Source organism: Peromyscus maniculatus, chromosome 8, assembly GCF_049852395.1.
Source record: "Peromyscus maniculatus bairdii isolate BWxNUB_F1_BW_parent chromosome 8, HU_Pman_BW_mat_3.1, whole genome shotgun sequence".
NCBI classification, from domain to species: Eukaryota; Metazoa; Chordata; class Mammalia; order Rodentia; family Cricetidae; genus Peromyscus; species Peromyscus maniculatus.
The window spans coordinates 75,757,729-75,778,715 of NC_134859.1; the positions used below are offsets into that span (position 1 = coordinate 75,757,729).

At 47.4% G+C, this 20,987-nt stretch overlaps 1 long non-coding RNA gene across 1 annotated transcript; it reads left to right on the forward strand.

The window, feature by feature from the left end:
* The first annotated feature begins 12,599 nt into the window (after window positions 1-12,599).
* Window positions 12,600-20,149, forward strand: LOC121831415 (uncharacterized). The gene is made up of 3 exons (XR_006074835.2): window positions 12,600-13,292; window positions 15,387-15,462; window positions 16,321-20,149. It is a non-coding gene; the product is annotated as an uncharacterized LOC121831415 (long non-coding RNA).
* Window positions 20,150-20,987: the final 838 nt, after the last annotated feature.

The following is a 20,987-nucleotide window of genomic DNA, read 5'->3' on the forward strand; positions in this document are numbered from 1 at the left end:
GTCATGGGCAGAGTGAATACCACTACAGTATCACAAGAAAGCAAACGTTAGTAGCCATCCAGGTGGCTCAGCGGATAGAGGTGCTTGCAGGTAAGCCTGGAAACCTTCTAAAGGTGGAAAGAGAAAACTGACCCCTTAAAGCTGTCCTCTGACCTCCACGGGCAGGCTCTGGCATGCATGCCCATACATACTCATTGTGCACACAGAATAATAGTAAATAATTTTAAAATAAAATTAAGTATAAATGAGATAGAACGATGCTCGTGGTCTCATTATTGAGTCAACAACCTATAATACAAGCAGGGAAGACCGGAGAGATAGCTCCGTGGGAAAAGGTCCTTGCTATGCAAGACTGGCAACCTGAGTTCGATCCCTGGAACCCGCTGTGGAAGGAGAGAACCAACTCCTGCAAGTTGTCCCCTGACCTCCACATGTGCGCTGCCCCACCACCACACCCCTCATCCACACAGTAAAAAGCAAAGCCTGAAAGACGTTGTTGGAGTTATAAAACAAAATGAGAGTGCTTTCAGTCAAGACGATGGGAAAGTAGACAGTGCGGCTGGGCAGATACACGAAGGCTCAAGTCTCGTACGTCAAATGGCATCGTAGCTGCATGTAACCTGTGCCCATCCTGTACATTAGACTTTCCCTTGATCACACACAGCATCTAATGCAATGCTGTCCTTAGACTACAGTGTTTATGGAATGTTGATGGGAGAGGGGGTGTGCGCATCACTAACATGGGTGCAATTCCTTTCCCGTCTACTTTCAATTCTACAGGGACATAGATGGATATTTGTTGTTGACTGTGTAACACAGAAACCTGAGGAGAAGGAAGCGGGGAGAGCGGGGAGGCTGAGGCAGTTGCTGCCTATTCTAATGTGGCTCTAGTGAGCCTTCGAGGAAGGAGCTAGTGGATGGACCAGATGTGTGAGCATGTTTCTAAAAGTGATAGCTGTAGCTGAGAGAGCAATGTGACTACATCAGGGAAATGAGCTAGAAGAGGGTATGAGTGAGCAAAGTTCTCCAATGTAGCAGAAAGTGTGTGTATAGATTTAAGATGTAAAATAAAGAAATGGTGGCATTTACTTAGGGATCGGAACTTCAGGAACTGCAGCTCAGAAGGTGAGCAGCAGCTGCTCTGGGGATTGAGCTGGAAGAAAAGACTTTCACTGACATAAATATACCCAGGGCTGAGGATAGCTCAATAGGTAAGGTGAGTGCTGTGCAAGCCTGCTGACCTGAGGGTGGATCCCCCAGAACCCACATAAAAGCCAGACCCAGCAGTGGCATGCCCCTGTAATCCCAGCACCACTACCAGGAGATGGGAGGTGGAGACAAGGGCGTCTCCTGAAGCTCCGGGGCCAGCTAGCCTGGTGCAAGCAGCCGTGAAGAGAGCCAGTCTCCAGCAAAGTAGAAGGTGAGGACCAACCCCTAAGGCTGTCCTCCGATACCCACACACGTGCTGTGGCATACACACATCTACACGCACATATCACCTACACACATACCCATACAAAATTCAACAGAAAGCAGTTACATGTCCTACGCTCTGTTGATGTGTGATCAATAAAATAGAGATGTATCAATCTGTGTCAGATTGGGAGCCACCCTGCTTCTGCTACGGTGATACCAGGAGGAGCCTTGGCATCAAGTGCTGACACCTGAGTGGGAGACGGAACAGAGAAGAGCCAGCAGGGCCAGCCTTGGCAGCAGCGTCGGGATCTGCAGGGCTAGCCCTGCGCCTTCCTGTGGTGACTCTCCTTAGCCCTCCAACTAAGCCAGAATTCAAATGCACGCAGTCTGCACACAATTCCACACCACAACAAATTTTTTTTTTAAAGAATATTCTTTTTTGTTTTTCAAGGCCGAGTTTCTCTGTGTAGCCCTGGCTGTCCTGGAACTCTCTTTGTAGACCAGGCCAGCTGGAAACTCATGAAGATCCATCTATCTCTGCCTCCCAAGTGATGGGATAAAAGGCGTGCACCACCACACCCAGCTCTAAAAAGCATATTCTTATTAATACTGAATATTGATGGCCTTAAAGAATGTGTTTAAATTACCTCTAAGCCATTCCATGCTGCTCCTCAATAATCACTTTTCTATTGTTGTTGTCTTTTCTAGGCTTTGTCTCTGTGACACCCAATTTTACTTAGGTCTGATCCCTGTACAGGTTTGGAAGCATTCTTACCTGCCACAAATGGTGTTGCTTGCCTCATAATTATCTGTTTTAATGGCTGCATAATATGCGGGATCATTTTTAATTAATCACAGTACCCTGTGTTAACGGTTCATTATAATGTCAAGTATTTATTTATTTTTTTATCTCCATTATGAGGCTGTTCCATTTACATAATGCTTTGTCAACAACCTGATACCTTCACAGTATGCAACAGGGACAGACATAAGCACCTTTTCCTTGAAAATGGGGAAACTGAGGACCGGAGAGATCAAGCATCATACAGACAGCAGGGATGGGGCGTAGCATGGGCATGGTCTTCCAGGGCCCTGGACTCTATGCCTGCTTCTCTGGTTCTGAGCATCCCTTGGCACATTCATGGCACCTGGTCTCTTCTATTTTACAGATGGAGATGCCGAGGTCCAGAGTGAGAAGATAACTTGCCCAGTGTTACATGGAGTCAAACTGACTCCGAAGCCCGATCTCTTCCTGCTAATCACCATGGCCACTAAACTCAGAGGGAATCTCCCTTAAGGCTCCCTACTCTGGATGTCACTTTCCAGCTCTTGTCCTTTTCTACCTGTTCCTACACACATCCTGGTGAGGTTTGGCTGCCAGCTCTGCGCTTGGTTTCCGACATATACTTTGTGGAAACTCACGGCTGGCCCTGGAGCCAGCCACAGAGGACACAGCTTTTTGATGAGTCCGTGGGTGAGTTTTGATACTTTCCTTTTGTTTGGGCTAATGCAGCCCAGACTGGCCTTGGGCTTACTGTGTAGTCCTGCCGGCCTTGAACTTGATCCTCCTGTCTCCATTTCCCAAAGCGCTGGGATTACAGTGTGCACCCTCACAACCAGTTTATGCGGTGCTGGGGATTGAACCCAGGGCCTTGTGAATGCTAGGCAGACTGTCAACTGGGCTTCATCCTTAGTACTTCCTCCTTGCTCTTTTATTTCCAACTTTCTCCCATTTGAGTAATTGGCACTTTTTCTGTGATAAAATACACACAATGTAAAATTCACTTTGTGAGTGTACAGTCATGGGCTGTCGAGTGCGTTCACTGAGAGAGGCCTAGCCATCAGCATCCTCTAGCTCCACAACTTCCTGCATTTGCTCAGCAACTGCCCCATTTGCAAGTCTGTATCCGTTAAACCCTGACCCCTCATTTCTCCATCTCTCCTCACGGGTGCCTCAGCCATCATGCTAATTCTTGACTCTATGAATTTGACTAAGTAGCTCATGTAAATGGAATCATGTAATATTTATCTTTTGTCTCTGGCTTATTTCACTCAATGCTAAATCCTCAAGATTAGTTATCCATGTTAGCAAATACCAGAATTTTCACTGGTGGTGATGGCGGCGGCGGCGGCGGCGGCGGCGGCGGCGGCGGCGGTGGCAGCGGTGGTGGTGGTGATGGTGGTGGTGGTGTGTGGCGGGGAGTGGGGGGGGGCAAGCTGCCCAACAATCCCCGGGCACCAACACTGCAATTAGAAGTATAAGCCACGTCTAGTTTTTTTATTTTTAACATGAATTCTGGGACTTGAACTCAGGTCACTGGCCTGCAAGGCACACACTTGACTGGCTGAGCTATCTCTACAGCCCATAAATTTCATTTTTTAAAAACAAACTTTTAAGATTTATTTGTTATGTGTTTGAGTGTTTACCTTCATGTATATCTGTGCACCACATGTATGCCTGGTCCCAGCTGGGTTCAAAGAGGGTGTCAGATCCCCTGGAACTGAGTTACAGATGGTTGTGAACTGCCATGTGGGTTCTCTGCAAAAACAAGCACTCTTGACCACTAAGCCATCTCTCCAACCCCAAATTTCATTTTTTTTTTAAAGCTGAATACTATTCCATTGTGTGTGTTCATTGTTTGCTTATGCACACAGCCGTTAATGGTCTTAAGCGCTATTGCCAATGGTGCTGATATGAACATTGGTGTATGGGTCTCTCTCTCGGTCTCCGCTGTCTTTTAGATCTCTGCCCAGAAGCTGATGAGTTTAAAGCAAAAGTCTTCCATTCTTTCTCCAGGAGTCACAGAGGGGAGTGAGCACTGTGTAGGAGTGGGTGGTTAGGAAAAAGGGCTTGGATCTTAAGTGCATGCTCGGGCATGCACATTAGTTACTTTTTCTCACTACTGTGACAAAATGCTGGACAAAAGCAATTTGAGCAGAGAGGGTTTATTTGGGCTCATGCTTTGAGGAGACAGAGTCCATCACGGCAGGAAGATGGGTGAGGAGCATGAGAAAGCCGGCCAGGTTGCATCCACAATCAGGAAGCAGATAGAAGCAAATGCCAGTGCTCAAATGGCTTCCTCCTTGTCTGCTTTTTGTTCAGTCTGGGCCCCCAGTCCATGGGGTGGTGTCACCTACATCCAGAATGAGTCTTCCCTCCTCAGGTGAGCCTCTCTGGAAACAGCTGAGGGTGTGTCTCCTAGATAATTCCAAATCCAGGCAAGCTGACGATGAAGATGAACCATCACAAGGGGTATTTTAAAAACATCTCCTGGGCCAACAAGACAGCTCCATACATAAATGCACCTCCTTTCCCAGCCTGGTGACATGAGTTCTACCCCTAGCATCCATGTGGTGGAAGGAACAAACCAGCTCTCACAAGTTCCCCCCTGACCTCCATTCATGCACCACGATGAAGGAAGGAAATAAACAAATTAGTTCAATATAAACTTAAGAAAAAGCTTGTACTGGGCGGCGGTGGTGCACGCCTTTAATCCTAGTCCTCAGAAGGCAGAGGCAGGCAGAACTCTGAGCTTAAGGCCAGCCTGGTCTACAGAGTGAGTTCCAGGACAGCCAAGGCTATACAGACAAACCCTGTTAAAAAAAAAACAAAAACAAACAAACAAAGGGGAAAAAATAAAGAAAAGAAAGGAGAGAAAAGAAAGGAGAGAAAAGAAAGGAAAAGTTTTTTGAGGTTCTGGGTTTGTTCAGCCCCACCAAAGAGGGGAGAAATATCCTCTCACAACTCATTAATAAAAGAGCATAACCCGATCTAAAAATAAGCAAAGACAGAGGGATCTTTTTCTAAGAAGTTGAGCAAGTGGCAAATGAGCAACATGAAAAGATGTTCTGTGATCATCAGGAAAATGCAAAATACGCCCAGTGAGATAGATGCCTGCCACCCCACCCACTCCCCTGCACAAGGAGATGCCTGCAATCCCACCCCCCTGCACAGTGAGATGCCTGCCACCCCACCCCACTCCCCCTGCACAGTGAGATGCCTGCCACCCCACCCCACTCCCCTGCACAGTGAGATGCCTGCCACCCCATTCCCCTGCACAGTGAGATGCCTGCCACCCCACTCCCCTGCACAGTGAGATGCCTGCCACCCCACCCCACCCCCCTGCACAGTGAGATGCCTGCCACCCCACCCCACCCCACTCCCCTGCACAGTGAGATGCCTGCCACCCCACCCCACCCCCCTGCACAGTGAGATGCCTGCCACCCCACTCCCCTGCACAGTGAGATAGATGCCTGCCACCCCACTCCCCTGCACAGTGAGATGCCTGCCACCCTACCCCACTAGGATAACCAGGATAAAACAATAACAACAACAATCACTGTAGAGACTGTGGAGAAATTAAAATCCTTCTTTACAGCTGGTGGGAAGGCAAAGTGATAGTCATTTTGGAAAACAGGCTAGCAGTTTATCATGTAGTTAATTAAGCACAGAGTTACCATATGACCCAAAGAATAGAAAATGGGCTCAGCTTTCACTCAAATAAAAATTTTCAAGGATATTCACAGCAACACTCCTCACAATAGCCAAAAGGAGGAAATCACCCAATGGCCATCAGTGAAGTGGATGAATAAACGTGGTATATCCATACCACGGAATATCATTCAAGCATGAAAAGGAATGATACATAATGGGTATGTGGTTGCCCTAACTGGGAAGCACCCAAGCCTCACCTTAAGCAGGTGAATGGGTCAATGACTGTGGAACAAGCAGACAATCAGATATTATGGTGAGGTGAAGAGGAGTAAGGGACCACACTGTGAGAAGACATGTCCCTAAGTGGAAGAAGCCACGGTGAAAAAGACCCCAAACTGTGTGACATTTGGGAGCACAGAAATGGTGAAAAGACCAGCAATCACTCTGGACGAGGGGGCAGGAGAGAGCGCAGGGTTCAGGATGGTGAAACTTTTCTGTCTGGTACTTTAAAGGTGGACACGTGTCATTATGCCGTCGTTAAAAGTCACCAAAAAAAAAAAAAAAAAGTGCAAAGCCAAGGGTGAGCCCAGCCTGGTGACCCACATCTCTAACCCCACTGCTCAGGAGGATTTCTGTAATTTTGAGGTCAGCCTGGTCTACATAAAGAGTCCTGGCCAATCAGGGCTACATATACCCTGTCTCAGAACAAAATAACACACACACACACACACACACACACACACACACACACACACACACACACACACCTCTCTATGGACTTCAGCTGATGGGATGGCTCATTCATTGTAACCAATGTGGACAATCTGGTGTGGACATTGATGGTGAGATGTGGTACATGGGAGGGCATGGGGATGGGTAGGGTGGGAAGCCTGTGCGTTCTGTTCAACCTCACTATGAACTGAAAAGTGTAACTGTCCCAGCAGGTGTGATTATTTTTTTAAGATTAATTTTATTTTATATGAGTGGGTATTTTGCCTGCATGCATTTCTGTGCATTACACACATGCAATGTCCTCGGCAGCCAGAAGAGGGTATTGAATGTCCCGGAATTGGAGTTCTAGGTAGTTAGTTGTCATATGGGTGCTGGGATTTAAACCCGGGTTTGCTGGAAGAGCAATCAGTGCTCTCAACTACTGAGCCATCCCTCCAGCCCGGGAGTGAGGATATTTTAAAGAGACACTTGTGCCCTTCTCTCTGTCTGCCAGATTATTGGGGAAAAAATGGACCCCAAGAAATTGGAATTTCCCCAAGAATCTCATGCTGGGAAAGGAAAAGGTTGAAGCCTGGAGCCAACCAGAGTGGGAACTTGTCTCCCAGGAACAGATTTCACCAAGGTCTGGTAATGTGCCAGACCACCATGTAAGAGAGACTGAAGCCGAGACATGGTGATGGGCGGGACCATGCCTTGATCCAGGCTGCCTATCGACTCATCCTTTTTGTCTTCTATTAATGCCAGGACCTGGACGGTGGACTTGGGGTTCACTGGGCTCCTTTGCTCCTCTTCCTAATGTGGTCACACAGAATAAATCCCCCGCTTTCTGGTTTTCACTATGAATAAATTCATCATTAATACTTGTTTGTTTAATTGGCCAACCAAGGGGGAGCGACTAAGCCTGGGTTACTGGAAGGCGGTCAGGGCCCAGGTTCTGACCCTACTGTCTCTGGTAATGAAAGAGCTCTAACTAGTAAGTTTAAAAACAAAAGGAAGAAAGAAATCTACAACAGAGATAAGCCCTAAGACCATTATACTACTTGATAGGAGCGCACCACACAAGGCTACATACTGCCTGACTGCATTTATATCAAATGCCCAGAAAGAAGGACATGGGTCGGGGCACTCTGGGGCATCCATGCTAAAGGGCAGAGGGTGTCTTGTTTTTGTTGTTGTTGTTTGTTTGTTTTTGATACAGCATCATTTATTGTGTGATATTTTGTTGTGTTCTGACAAATAAAGCTGCCAGTAGATAAGAGGGTGGAGCTAACCACTAGTTAACCAAAGAAGCTAGGCGGTGGTGGCTCATGCCTTTAATCTCAGCACTGGGGAGATGGAGACAGGAAGCGATAAGGCGGGCCAGAGACAGGATCTCGGCCTTTTTTGTTGGCGGATCTGGAGAGGTAAGAAGTCTCTGGTGGCTGCTCCTCCGCTTCTCCGATCTTTCAGGTTGTTACTCCCACATCTGACTCCTGGTTTTTATTGATAAGATTAATTAGAGTCACACTTCAATCATTGAGCAGCCCAGACTGGCCTTGAACTTTGAGTCCTCATGCCTCAACCCCCAGAGTGCCAGGATATCCCAAGTATGACATCATGCCCAGCAAGGGATGTCTTTTTTTAAGATATAAAAAGTAGTGAAACTGCATATATCAATGAATACACTTAAAAAATAGAACCTTGAATAAATCGTACAGCATAAAAAGTATATCTTAATGAAGTTGTTCTACAAAGAAATAATGTTAAATAGCTACTCAGATAATTAGAACTGGAAGTCATTGGGGCTGAGCCCTCAACAGCTTAGAAAACTACTGGGACTGCTGAGTGGGACAGATGCCTGGGTCATCCTGTCTCTAGTCCTGGGGCAGACATGACTCCTGTGACCGAGGGTCATTACTAGATTAAAAAACAAAAACAAAAATAACCTTGTTCCAGGAGCAAGATCAGCAGTTAGCAAGAGGCTTTCTGATCAAGTACAGGAGCAGACTGTTGCCCCTCCTGTCAATCCAAAGGGGCCTGTCAATCACCTGGACAGGAAAACATCCCTCATTAAAGCTGTCTATGCTGAAGATTTTAGTAGAACAAAATCCTACCTTAAAAAATGTATACTGGGGCGCTGGAGAGATGGCTCAGTGGTTAAGAGCACTGCTTGCTCTTCCAAAGGTCCTGAGTTCAATTCCCAGCAACTACATGGTGGCTCACAACCATTTATAATGAGATCTGGCGCCCTCTTCTGGCCTGTAGGCTTACATGCAGGCAGAACACTGTATACATAATAAATAAATAAATCTTTAAAAAAAAATGTATATGGGCACATAGGCTGCTAGAAGGCTCAGCGAAAGGCACTTGCCGTGTAAGCCCGGTCAATCTGAGGTCAATCCCCAGAACCTACAGAAAGGTGCCATGAGAGAACCACAGCCCTCCCCCAACTCCCACCCTGCCACACGCACACACTTACACACTAAACCTTTTTAAAATGTAAAAATGCAAGTCGGCCGTTGTCCAGTCTCACCTACGGAAGCGTTTTCCTCCTCCACAACACTCCCTGTGTTCCCCACCTGCTTTCCTCCCTTGCGACGCCCCATTTTACTCTGATAAATTCTGTCTTCACTGAGCTCAGCGCATTCTGAATTCTTTCACAGAACGCCCAGGGCTGGAAGCCCTGGGGAGACCAGAGCAGTACCCTGCTAAAGGTAGGACTCCCAGAAGCCTGTTCTACTTAACTTCCTGGTGGTTAAGAGTCTGCCTGGGTAACCTTTGAGCCAGGCTCCTGTGCCCTGAGTGATGGACAGTGGTACGGTGTCTGCCAGGAGGTTTCATCCGTGTCCAACAGGCCGGGCTTAGCTACTGGCGACTCATCTGGGACGGGCATGGAGACGAGAAACTCGATCTCCATCATAACGCTGTGACAGAGACGGAGGGGACGCAGCTGACTGGTTGCCACTGAATCAGCAGAAACAAGGACCTGAGAGAAAAAGCCAGGCTTTGTGTAGAGCACAATTTACGAGCCCTGTCTCCTGTCCTCAGAAGAGGCAGCCAACCTTGCCGGCTCCCTCGCCTGGAGACAAGTGCTGGCCAAGGGCGTCCCGGGGGCCCACCAAGCCCATACTTGACCTCTCCGGTTTAAAAATTGAGAGGATATAGAAAGATTAGCTTGGAAATGTCCCTGGAGGTCGTCCAGACAGTGGCTTCTAGACCTTCCGTTTCGCAGCCTGTATATATCATTCTTAAATGTCTGGGAGGACTTTCAAGGTTCACAAGGCTTTATTTTTGCTAAGCTTGCATAACTTCCTGGGTGGGTGAAGTAGCTCAGTGTGGCCTTTGCCTGGCGTGTGTGAGGCCCTGGGTTCATCCCCACCATAACAAAAAGGAAATATTAGTAAACGGCAACATTTAAAATTGGGCGTGTGCTCATAACACGGACGCGTGGAGGTCAGAGGACAACTGGCATTTGCTTCTCTCCTGCCACCGTGGGTCTAGGAGAGCCACCTGAAGTCCCAGGCTTGCCTGGCAAGCACCTTCCCCACTGAGCCATCCTGCTGGTCAAAAAGTTAACTTTTCCTTTGTCTGTCTGTCTATTTGTTTGAGAGTCTTACTATAGTAGTCCTGGATCTCGATAGATACAACAGGTTGGCCTTAAACTTGTGGCAATCCTCCTGCCTCAGACTCCCAAGTGTTGGGGATTATAGGCATGCACCGCAATGCCCAAGTAAAAGGTAGATTTAAAAACTTAGGAGGCAGAGGCAAACAGATCTCTGTGAGTTGGAGGCCAGCCTCCTCTACAGAGAGAGTTCCAGGACAGCCAGAGCCACACACAGAGAAACCCCCGTCTTGAAATTAAAAAAAAAAAAATTATTTGATTAAATTGAAGAACTGAGACAGTAGAATGTCAGATAAAAGGAAAACTACCTATAATTAGTAAAGCAGGTTTATTTTTAAAAGTCACTTCACTGATTTCCCTGTCTTCCTTCCTGTAGTGAAAACACACCCATCACTGTGAAGACTTCATCCTGTACCAGGAATAATCTTAGGGCCCACACTAGAATCCATTTCCCATTGAGTGCTAGAGTTCTCTGGAATCCAGCTCCGAGATCTTTGTTTGTTTCTTTGTTGTTTTGTTTGTTTGTTTGTTTGTTTGTTTGTTTTTGAGACAGGGTTTCTCTGTGTAGCCCTGGCTGTCCCAAAATTCTGTAGACCAGGCTGGCCTCGAACTCAAGAGATCCGCCTGCCTCTGCCTCCCAAGTGCTGGGATTAAAGACGTGCACTGCCACCATCTGGCCACTTCCAGGATCTTAACGCCAGGCACAGGCAGGTTCGGGCCCAGCCTCCCTGACTGTTGATTTTTGGGAGTTCCTTGCCCTCTCTGGGTCTCAAGTGCCTTCTCTACAAATGAATTTGAGTCTGAGTATTTTCTCTTTCCAAGAGAATTATCACAAAAAGATAAAAAGACTCTGCGGTGTGCAATAGAGCCTGTCTTGCCGTTTCCAAGCCCTCTGGGGTGGAAGACCTTTCTCCAGTCAAACATTCCATTTTCCTGGCATTTCAGTTGGTAAAAGATTCTTTCCTAGATCCAGCTCAGTGCACTCACTACATCAGATGTGCGTTGTAGGGTCTCTTGAAGTAAATCTCATTTTCCTGTCCTGTGAGCGTCCCGAGTGCTGGGACTTTGCGCCACTAAACCCAGTGTGCTCACCTTTTTGTTTGTTTGTTTGTTATTGTTTTGTTGTTGTTGTTGTTGTTGTTGTTGAGACAGGGTCACACTATGCAGTGTTGGCTGAAAGTTACTGTGAGAACCAGGCTGGCCTCAAATGCATAGGGGATCTGCTTTCCTCTGCCTCCTGAATGCTAAGATTAAAGAGACGTGCCTAGCTGCATTTGTCTGTCTGTCTGTTTGTTTGCGGCCAGATATTATGTAGCTCAGGCTACTCTTATGTAGCTGAGGATGACTTTGAACTCCTGGCCCTCCCTGCCACCCCACCCCCCCCCACCAAATGCTGGGGTTGAGGATATATGTCACCATGCCTGGCTTATCCTGCCCAGTCTAAGGCTTGTTCAATAACAACAGGCAGGGGCACACAAGGAGGCAGTCCCAAACACACAAGCCCATTTCTAGTCCTTATCACTTTCCCATACTATTGGCCAAAGCAAGTCTCGAGGCTGCCCTAGCTGGTTTTTATTGTCAACTTGATACAACCTAGCAACATCAAAAAATGTTGCCCCAATTAGATTAGCCTGTGGCCACGTCTGGTAGGTACTGTCTCGGTGGATGATTGACAGAACAGGGCTGAGCCCACTACGGGCAGCGCCATCTCTAGGCAGGAGAGCCTGGGCTGCATAAGAGAGCTAGCTGAGTGAGTCAGAGAGCAAGCTAGCAAGCAATGATCCTCCATGGTTCCTGTCTCCAGGTTCCCGCCAAAGTCCCTCAAAGATGGGCCGTGACCTGGGAACGGAAGTTGAAGTAAACCCATTTCTCCATAAATTGCTCTGGCCACGGGGTTTACCACAGCAACAGAAAGGCAAAATAAACAAAGGCCAAGCCCCGAGCCAAAGGCCATAGTCAGAGAATACATGTCTCATGTGGCCCATAGCGGGTGGTATCCTTGAGCTCTTGGTCTTCCTGCCTCTAATTATGTGTACTGAAATTACAGGTGACCGTCACCAGGCCTTCCTAAGCTCTTTTTTCGATGGAAAAAAAACAACCAGGAGGGAGGGAAGCTCAGGCTGCCCTGTTCACCCTCTTCACAGCACTCTGCCCTCCACCCTCAGACAGGCTAGCAGTTGCCAGCTGGTGCTTGTGATGGGAACAGAGCTGGGAGAAGGCTCTCCATCTTGTCCTGGTTCGTGGCCTTGGCCTTCACCGCCTGACCACTGTTGATGAGGATTTGCTCCTGGGACTCGCTCATCCTGCTGATTCACCTCTGAGGAATTCGCACTTTGTGAGTGCATGCCCACTGGCCAGGCAGCTGACCAGATGCATGCCAGGTGGCTCGGGATCAAAAGCATGCCACCCATATTTCACCAGGGGTGTGATTGACAAGGGTCACCACGGAGGCCCTTCAGACAAATGGAGGCCAGGGACACAGACTGCTGCCTGGGAGGCTGGCAGAACGGTGCGACCTGCCGAAAGCCCCCTTCCTGTCTCCTCTGCCAAATTCTTTCTCCTACCAGGCATTCTTGCAATCAGACTTCACCTTCATTATCCTTCTTTACCAAGAACCAAGGAGAAATCTCTATCCCCAGAGCATGCGAACCTTTGAAAACAAACAGCTCTGTCCCTCAGTGGCCACAGGCTGACCCCAGACTTCCCGTTCTCTCGCCTCGGCCTCCTAAGGGCTCAGATTACAGGCATCATCATATCCAGCTTGACTTAGACTCTTGAAATCTCAGTTTCTTCAGCTGATGAATGGGCTTGGAAAAGCCTATTTCCCAAGCCGTGGTGAGTGCTGGTTGAGATGACCCTCGCTGCTTCTGACTGTGACAGACTCATCCAACAGCAGCACCCTGAACATTCTACAGCCAGCAGAGCACAGAGGGTTAAGGATTCAGAACTGAACCTCTCTCTCCAACAGAGGAGAAAATAATGCCACTTCCGGGGCACTTGAAGGACAGATTGCTGGGGATTGGGCTGCAATCGGGCCTCGGAGAGAGAGAAGTGATTGCTGCCCTCATTAATATTACTGCTGGCGGAGGCTGCGTGGGACTCAATCAGGTAATTGAGGTCCCAAATTTCGTTTCTATCCAGATGCCAAGATTAATCGAAGTGACTTCTTCAAATGAAGTCTTCGGAGCTTTCGGTATAAGCACGGCGTCCTCTGGAGTTGACGTTCACATTTCAGACCTAAGCCATGGGGAAGCGAAGGCCTATTGTCTGGCTTAGCTAGTGTAAATGTTGGGACAGTCAAGGTCAGGGGATCTCTGTGTGGTCGTCAGCTCTGGTGTGACTCCAGGAACGATTCAATCGTGTGAACCCCTGGACATCCACTCTGAGAAGGTGTCACCAGTCAGGACCACAGTGACGATGGAGGCGATTCACTTTGGTCACTATGGAAATAACAATAAAAACCAACCACAATCCATACTAATTATCTAGTAATACTTCCTGGTGGTGATTAGGGCAGGACACCGATGTCACCCAGGATAAATTGTGACTAACATTTTATCACCCACAGTGCCTAATGCATCTTTTCCGTCCCTTCCAGTTGTGTGCCTTACAGCTGGGAACAGTAAACCAAGTGCTTTGCTAAGTACTGGGGGTCACTACTGAAAGACCAAGCATGAGGAAGTGGTTGCGGAAACCCCTGGATTTATAATCAGGCATACTCCACTTGTGTCTAGTGGCTAAATCTAGGGTGTTCCAGAACTGGTGTTACAGAACTGAACTCTTGAATTGTGGGGGCTGAGTAATTCTGAATAGTTGGCATCAGAATTGAACTTGATTGTTGGATACTTCTCTGGTGTTACAGAACTGGAGAAGGGACTTGTAAGTTCTCTCAGTATTTCAACATAGAGATGCTATAAATACACGGTTAAATTTTCCTCTTAGTATGTTTGTACTTTTGTGACACCACCGTAACTTATATGGCTTTTGGAAAAAAAATTAGTGTGTGTGTGTGTGTGTGTGTGTGTGTGTGTGTGTGTACTTATGCATAGATGCCTTTGGAGGCCAGAAGAGGCATCTGATCCCCTGGAACTGAAATTGCAGGCAGTTGTGAGCTGCCTAATATGGCTCCTAAGAACCAAACCCGGGTCCTCTCTAAGAGCAGACTGTGATCTTAAACACTGAGCCATCTCTCCAGTTCCTGCAGTTTTTAATCCTGTTCTTGGATTCCATGTATGTTTCAAACCATCAGTGGATAAGGATTACCTTACTTCTTGCCCAATAACTATGAGCTTTAATTTTTATTTTATTTTATTATTTGTTTATTTGCCTTATACCGTGAGACTCTCTAGTGCAGCGTTAAGTCACAGTGATAAGAACAGATACACACACCTTGGTCTAATAAATAAATCAGAATTGGCTAAAGTTATCAGAAAAGTACTGGGTATTAGAAAAGAAACCCCATGCATTTTCAGAGGGGAAGATGCTCCACCAACCCCATTTTTCCCCATGGAAAAATCAACTGGAAAAAAAAAAACACACACCACACTCCTGCAGGACACAATCGCTAAACAACCCAGGAGTGGAAGGGACCCAAGTAGACCGTACTAAGAACAATGGTTCACTGTGCCGGCAGGAGGGTGAAGTGGGTGAAGGGACCTCACACAAGCCTGGAGAGGACCAGTTCCACACAGTTGTCCTCTGACCACCAGATGTGCATGCTATGACACATGTGCCCACAGGCATACATCATACACCTGTGTACATGCACACACACACACACACACACACACACACACACACACACACACTACACTGATTAAATAATTTAAAAAGTATCAGTTTGCTACCTAATACTTGCTGGCAAAGGAATAAAATCTTCTTGTTGAGATCAGGACCCAGACAAGGGGTCCATCCACCATCTGTGGTGGTTTGAATGAGAATAACACCCCCACCTGCACCCTCACACATACCTCCCAAGCCCCCATACACCCACACACACCTACACACCCACACATACCCACACATACCTACACACATCCCACAGACTCATATATTCCAATACTTGGTTCCTAGTTGGTAGAACTGTTTGGGAAGGATTAGGCAGTGTGGCCTTATTGGAAGAGGTGTGTCACAGGAGTTGGGGGAACTTCAAGGTTTCAAAAGACAGTCTCAATGCTCTCACTCTCTGCCTCCTGTTTGCAGAGTAAGATGGGAGCTCTCAGCTGTTCCTGCTACCATGCCTTCACGCTGCCATCATGGACTCTGACCCTCTGAAACCGTAAGCCCTAAGTAAACGCTTTCTTTCATATGTTGACTTGGTGATGGCATTACACAGTAATAGAAAACTAATACACCATTTTCGCTCAATTAGAAGTTCTGAGGAGGGCAGAGTTGGGGGAAAGAGTGATGTAAGACTCTGCATGTGTGAGTGATGTGATCTTATATATAGAAAAACCCTCAAGAAAAACTATGGATATAGGTCAGTGGTAGAACACTTGCCTAGCAGTCATAAGGCTTTGAATTCAATCCCTAGCATCACCGTCATCACCACAACAAAAGAAAGCCTTGAAGAAAGACATCACAGACATATAAAACAAAACCTTTCAGAGTTAACGCATCAGTTCAGCAAATTTGTAGAACTGACACAGAGTTAGTCCTGGGGCTGGAGAGATGGCCGAGGTTAAGAGCACTGGATGCTCTTCCAGAGGACCTGATTTCGATTCCTCCCACCCACATGGTAGTTCAGAGCCATCTGTGACTCCAGTTCCAGGGGATCTGATCTGATGTCTTCTTTTTTGTTTGTTTGTCTGTTTGTTTTTTGTTTTTTTCAAGACAAGGTTTCTCTATGTAGTTTTAGTGCCTGTCCTGGATCTCACTCTGTAGATCAGGCTGGCCTCAAACTCACAGAGATCCGCCTGCCTCTGCCTCCAGAGTGCTGGGATTAAAGGTATGCGCCACCACTGCCTGGTTCTGATGTCTTCTGTTGGCTTCTACAGACACCAGGCAGTGTTCTTAACTGCTGAGCCATCTCTCCAGCCCCAAGGTAGCTAATTTTTTGGTTGGGTCAGTATACTTCGTTTTTTTTCTTTTCTTTGTTATTTTTTTAAGAACTCGTTTCTCTTTGCTTACTTCTTAGATATATTGGTTTTTATTTTATGAGTCTGGGTGTTTTGCCTGCGTGTGTGTATGTGTATTCCTGGTACCCATCGAGACCAGAAGACAGCATCAGATCCCCTGGAACTGGAGTTATGAGCTGCCTTGTGAGTGTTGGGAATCAAACCTGGGTCCTGTGCAGGAACAACCAGTTCTCTCAGCCACAGAACCATCTCTTCAGCTCCCAATATTTTCTTTTGAAAAAATTGTTTATTTTTATTTTATGTGTATGAATTTTTGCCTGCGTGGGTGTATGTGCACCACATAAGTAAAATGGTTCCCTGAAGGCAGAGATTTGGGGTCGAAATCTCTCTCTCGACCACAGGAGACTCTCACGGTGGCAAGGAAATACTCATTATAGTGAGGTCTCCAAACACTGGGGAACCATGGAGGTGGCCAGCTGACCTGTCACCTCAGGAATTCAGCAACCTGAACTCCTGCCTCAACTTTTCAAGGGACAGGAACTGAAAAATAAAGAATTGGTGCCAACCCCCGGATAGCAGAAAGGCACCTGGACCCTCTCCTCTTCTGCACTTCCTATAAAATCCTAAGAGACGGGACGGTGCCAGGGACCCGCCGTGACCCAGGGAGACCAAGGCGATTACTGAAATGGGAGGCTCCACCCACTCAGAAAGCTGGGAGCTGTGAAGAGACAAAGGAGCGAGCCATCTCCTCAGAGCAAGGGCTTTTCGGGAGCTCTGGCCACAGAGCTTGGAATGCTCATCGCCGAGTGAGGAGGGAAAAGAAAAAAAAAAAAACACGAAGGCCCGGGCTGCACTCTGTCACCTGACCTGTCAGTCACCTTTTTCTCGGGCTTGGCTAGCCCCGCTCTCGAATGCTCAGACACTTAACTCATCTCTTTCCTTTGCCGCCGTGAAAACGCATCTTGGGTGTTACAGCTTCAGCTAGATCGAAATTTCCACAGGCTAGAGAGGTAAGACAGTCAAGAGTCTGACACAGGAACACGAGGACTTGAGTTTGGAATTCAGACCACCAGCACCCAGGTCTGAAAAAAAAAATAATGCTGGTGGATTATTGGAGAGGTAGCTCAGGGATTGAGCACAGACTGCTCTTACAGAGGACCCAGGTTCAGTTCCCTCTCTCCAAAATTGCAAGGCTCACCACCACCTATAATTCCAGCTCCAGGGGAATCTGACACCACCTTCTGGTCTCCACAGGCAACTGCACCCATGTGCACACACCTCCACGTGGTTGCACACATATGTAATTTAAAATACATAAATAGAAGCTGGGTGTGGTTGTGTACATCTGTAACCCTAGCACAAGGGTAGGGTGTGGCAGAGACAGGTAGACCCTCAGAGCTCACTGGCCAGGCAGCTTAGTCAATCAGAGAGCCCTGAGTTCAACGAGAAACCATGACTCAAAAGATAAGGTGCAAAGTGCCTGAAGAAGATACTTGATGTCAGTCAACACACACATGCACATATGTACCTACCATGGACACACACTTATTACATACACACAAAAATATAAATACATGCATGCATACATACTCTAATCAATTAATTAAAATGTAAAATCTCTCTGGGCGGTGGAGGTACATGACTTTAATCCCAGCACTTGGGAGTCAGAGGCAGGAGAATCTCTGTGAGTTCGAGGCCAGCCTGGTCTACAGAGCGAGGTCCAGGACAGCCAGGGCTACACAGAGAAACTCTGTCTCAAAAAACAAAAACGAAATAAAATGTAAAATCTCCCAGTGGCTCGGTCTTGGGTTCTGCCGGTGACGTCATCTTTTCCAAACCTGGGTTTTGGTCTTCCCGCCGGGTGCATTTTTCCTGCTGTTTACTTATGTCTCTGATCTGAAGCGTTACTGTTCTGACTGGTCAGCTCCCTAGTCCTCTCAAGACCCAGCTGAGAGATGAAATCAGCCCTTCTCTCTTCCCACAGCATTTGGGTTGCCTTTCTACAACAGTCCACCCCTTTCTCGCCTTTCCCCCATCAGCCCTTAACAAGACAGCCTTTATTTAAATTGATCGGCCCTCCCGGGAGTCTTCCCTCCTCTGTAAATTAATGGGGCCAGGCAAGGTCACGATGTGGTCTACACCAGCCCACAGACCTATTTAGAGCATGCAATATTTATTTTATTTAGGTGAGCACTGTAAATTGGGAACGTCGACATGAAAGTCTTGAGAGCCCTCTGCTCTGGGAAGCCAGGGCAGATTGGTGGAAACGGCGCCTGGAGAAATGCAGCTTTCTTTGGGGGCATGTTAGGGCTTCCATCGTTCGGTTTTTGTTCGACTTTCCTTGTATGGTAAAGCAGCAGTGACAAACCTCACTGTTTGTTTCTTCAGCAATGAATCACCAGACAAGATTCCATCAGCCGGAGCTGGAGAGAGGGCTCAGTGGTTAAGAGCACTGGCTACTGCTCTTGTAGAGGACCTGAGTTCAGTTCCCAGAGCCTGTCTCCGGCAGCTCGCTGTAACTCCAGCTCTAGGGGATCTGTTGCCTCTGGCCTACCATGGGCATCTGCTCACACTTGTGCACACACACACACACACACACACACACACACACACAGTTTTTTTTCATCAGCCTAGGGTAGAGGTGTGGCTCACTGTTAGAATGCTCATTTATGCCAGGCTTACACACTGGGTAGCAAGGCCAGCCTGGTCTACACAGTGAGTTCCAGGACAGACTCCAGAGCTACACAGAGAAACCCTGTCTCTAAAAACCAAACCAAACAAACAAACATACTGGGTGGCACGCGCCTTTAATCCTAGTACTTGGGAAGCAGGGGCAGATGAAGCTCTGTGAGTTTGAGGCCAACCTGATCAACAGAGTGAGTTCAAAGTCAACCAGAGATACATGAGACTCTGTCTTGAAAAATGCTAATTTATCATGGACAAGGCCCTGGGTTCCAGAGAGAGACAGACAGAGACAAACACAGACAGAAAGACTAGTTATAGATTTCATCATCCTAGGGGAGGGGTGTGGCTCCCTGGCTGGTAGAGTGCATGCCTAGCCTGGACAAGGCTCTGGGTTCCATCCCCAGCAACTGGAGTTGGGGGTGGGACTGGAAAAAGATTTCATCCTCCTTAGAAATAATTCATGCCGGTTTTTCTAAAAAGCTTTTAAGTTCTGCAGAGCGCCTCCTCCTCAGCCATGAACCTGGGACAGCAAACATCAAAAAGCACATTTGCAAGGTAATCCAACTGAACGTGAACTTCTGGAAAGTACCACGAATGCCTGAGCAAATCCTACCCACCTACGACCATTTAGGCAATTTCAAACACATTTCCATTGCATAATTATGTGAGGACCTTGGTCGTAAAACATGCCGCTACGAACTTGGGTGAAATCACCACTATTAGTATTTGTAAGAAAAATGCCTCCTCGCAAGGCAGACCTGTCATCAGCTTCTCAAAGGGTTTCCAGCTTGCCTTTTCCCACCTACCCAGTTGGCTCCAATCAGTTCACCATCGGGTCACTGGGAAAGCAATACAGAGCAAGCATCCAGCCCCAAAGGGAACGCAATTAGCATCCAGCCGGGACTGAGCAGAATGGCTCCTAATGCTCAGGATTTTGAACTTGAAAGCAGAAGTCATTATGTGGCTGAACATTAGGGATAGGGGTCCTTTGTTTTCCTTCAGGAAGCTGCCGCTGGCCTCACCCCCACATTGGCAAGGATAGGGGCAGTGGTTCTCACCCAGGCTGCACATTAATACATTTGGGGGCTTGTAAGAAAAACGCCTGTACCTGGGCTATTGCAAACCAATCTAGGCAGACCTTCGGAGAGGGCCAGCTGGCATGGCGTGTGTGTGTGTGTGTGTGTGTGTGTGTGTGTGTGTGTGTGTGTGTGCACATAGGTGCACACAACAGAGGTTGATGTCAAGTGCCTCAGTCACTTCTCTACATTATTATTATTATTGTTGTTATTATTATTATTATTATTATTATTATATATCCAGGGTCTCTCACTGAACCTGGAGCTTGCCAGTTTAGCTGGGTGGCCAGCAACCCCGGGGGATTCTCCTGTCTGTCTTCTCATTGCTGAGATGACAGGTGTGTGCTACCAGGCCTGGCTTTTTAGGTGGGTGATGGGGACAGAACTCAGGACGTCATGCTAATGCTGCACGCATTTCACCCAATGAGCTTTCTCCCCAACTTCTCTAAGGGATTTTTAAGTGCTCGACTGCTTCCACTGTGCATCCCAGGCTGAGAACCATCAAACTAGCATGAACCGTGATTAGCATGGTTCCCAAGGCATGCTCATCCTAGCAACAGCATCAGCATCATGGGAAAGCATGAGAGATGAATATAAATCCTTGACTTCATCCTCGCAGACAGAGTCAGAACTCGTGGGTGCGAGAATTGGTTTTTAACAATATTCCAGGTGGTCCTAATATGCACTGGAATGTGGAAACCGCCAGGGTCACAGCTGCAGTCAATCTTTGGTTCCCATCCCAGATCCACCACTCACAAGCTGTGTAACTGGAAGCAAGCTGAGACTCAGTTTATAGCTCTATGAAATGGGGTATTTTAATGCAACAGTGCACCAGGAAGCTATCTGTCCGCCTGAGCTCCCCACCTTCCCCCAACACACACCTCGACCCTGTCTGTCATCCTGAACCCTTCACATTCTTTCCTGTCCTCTCTCTCCCACTATTGTCATAGGGTCCTATTCCTCAT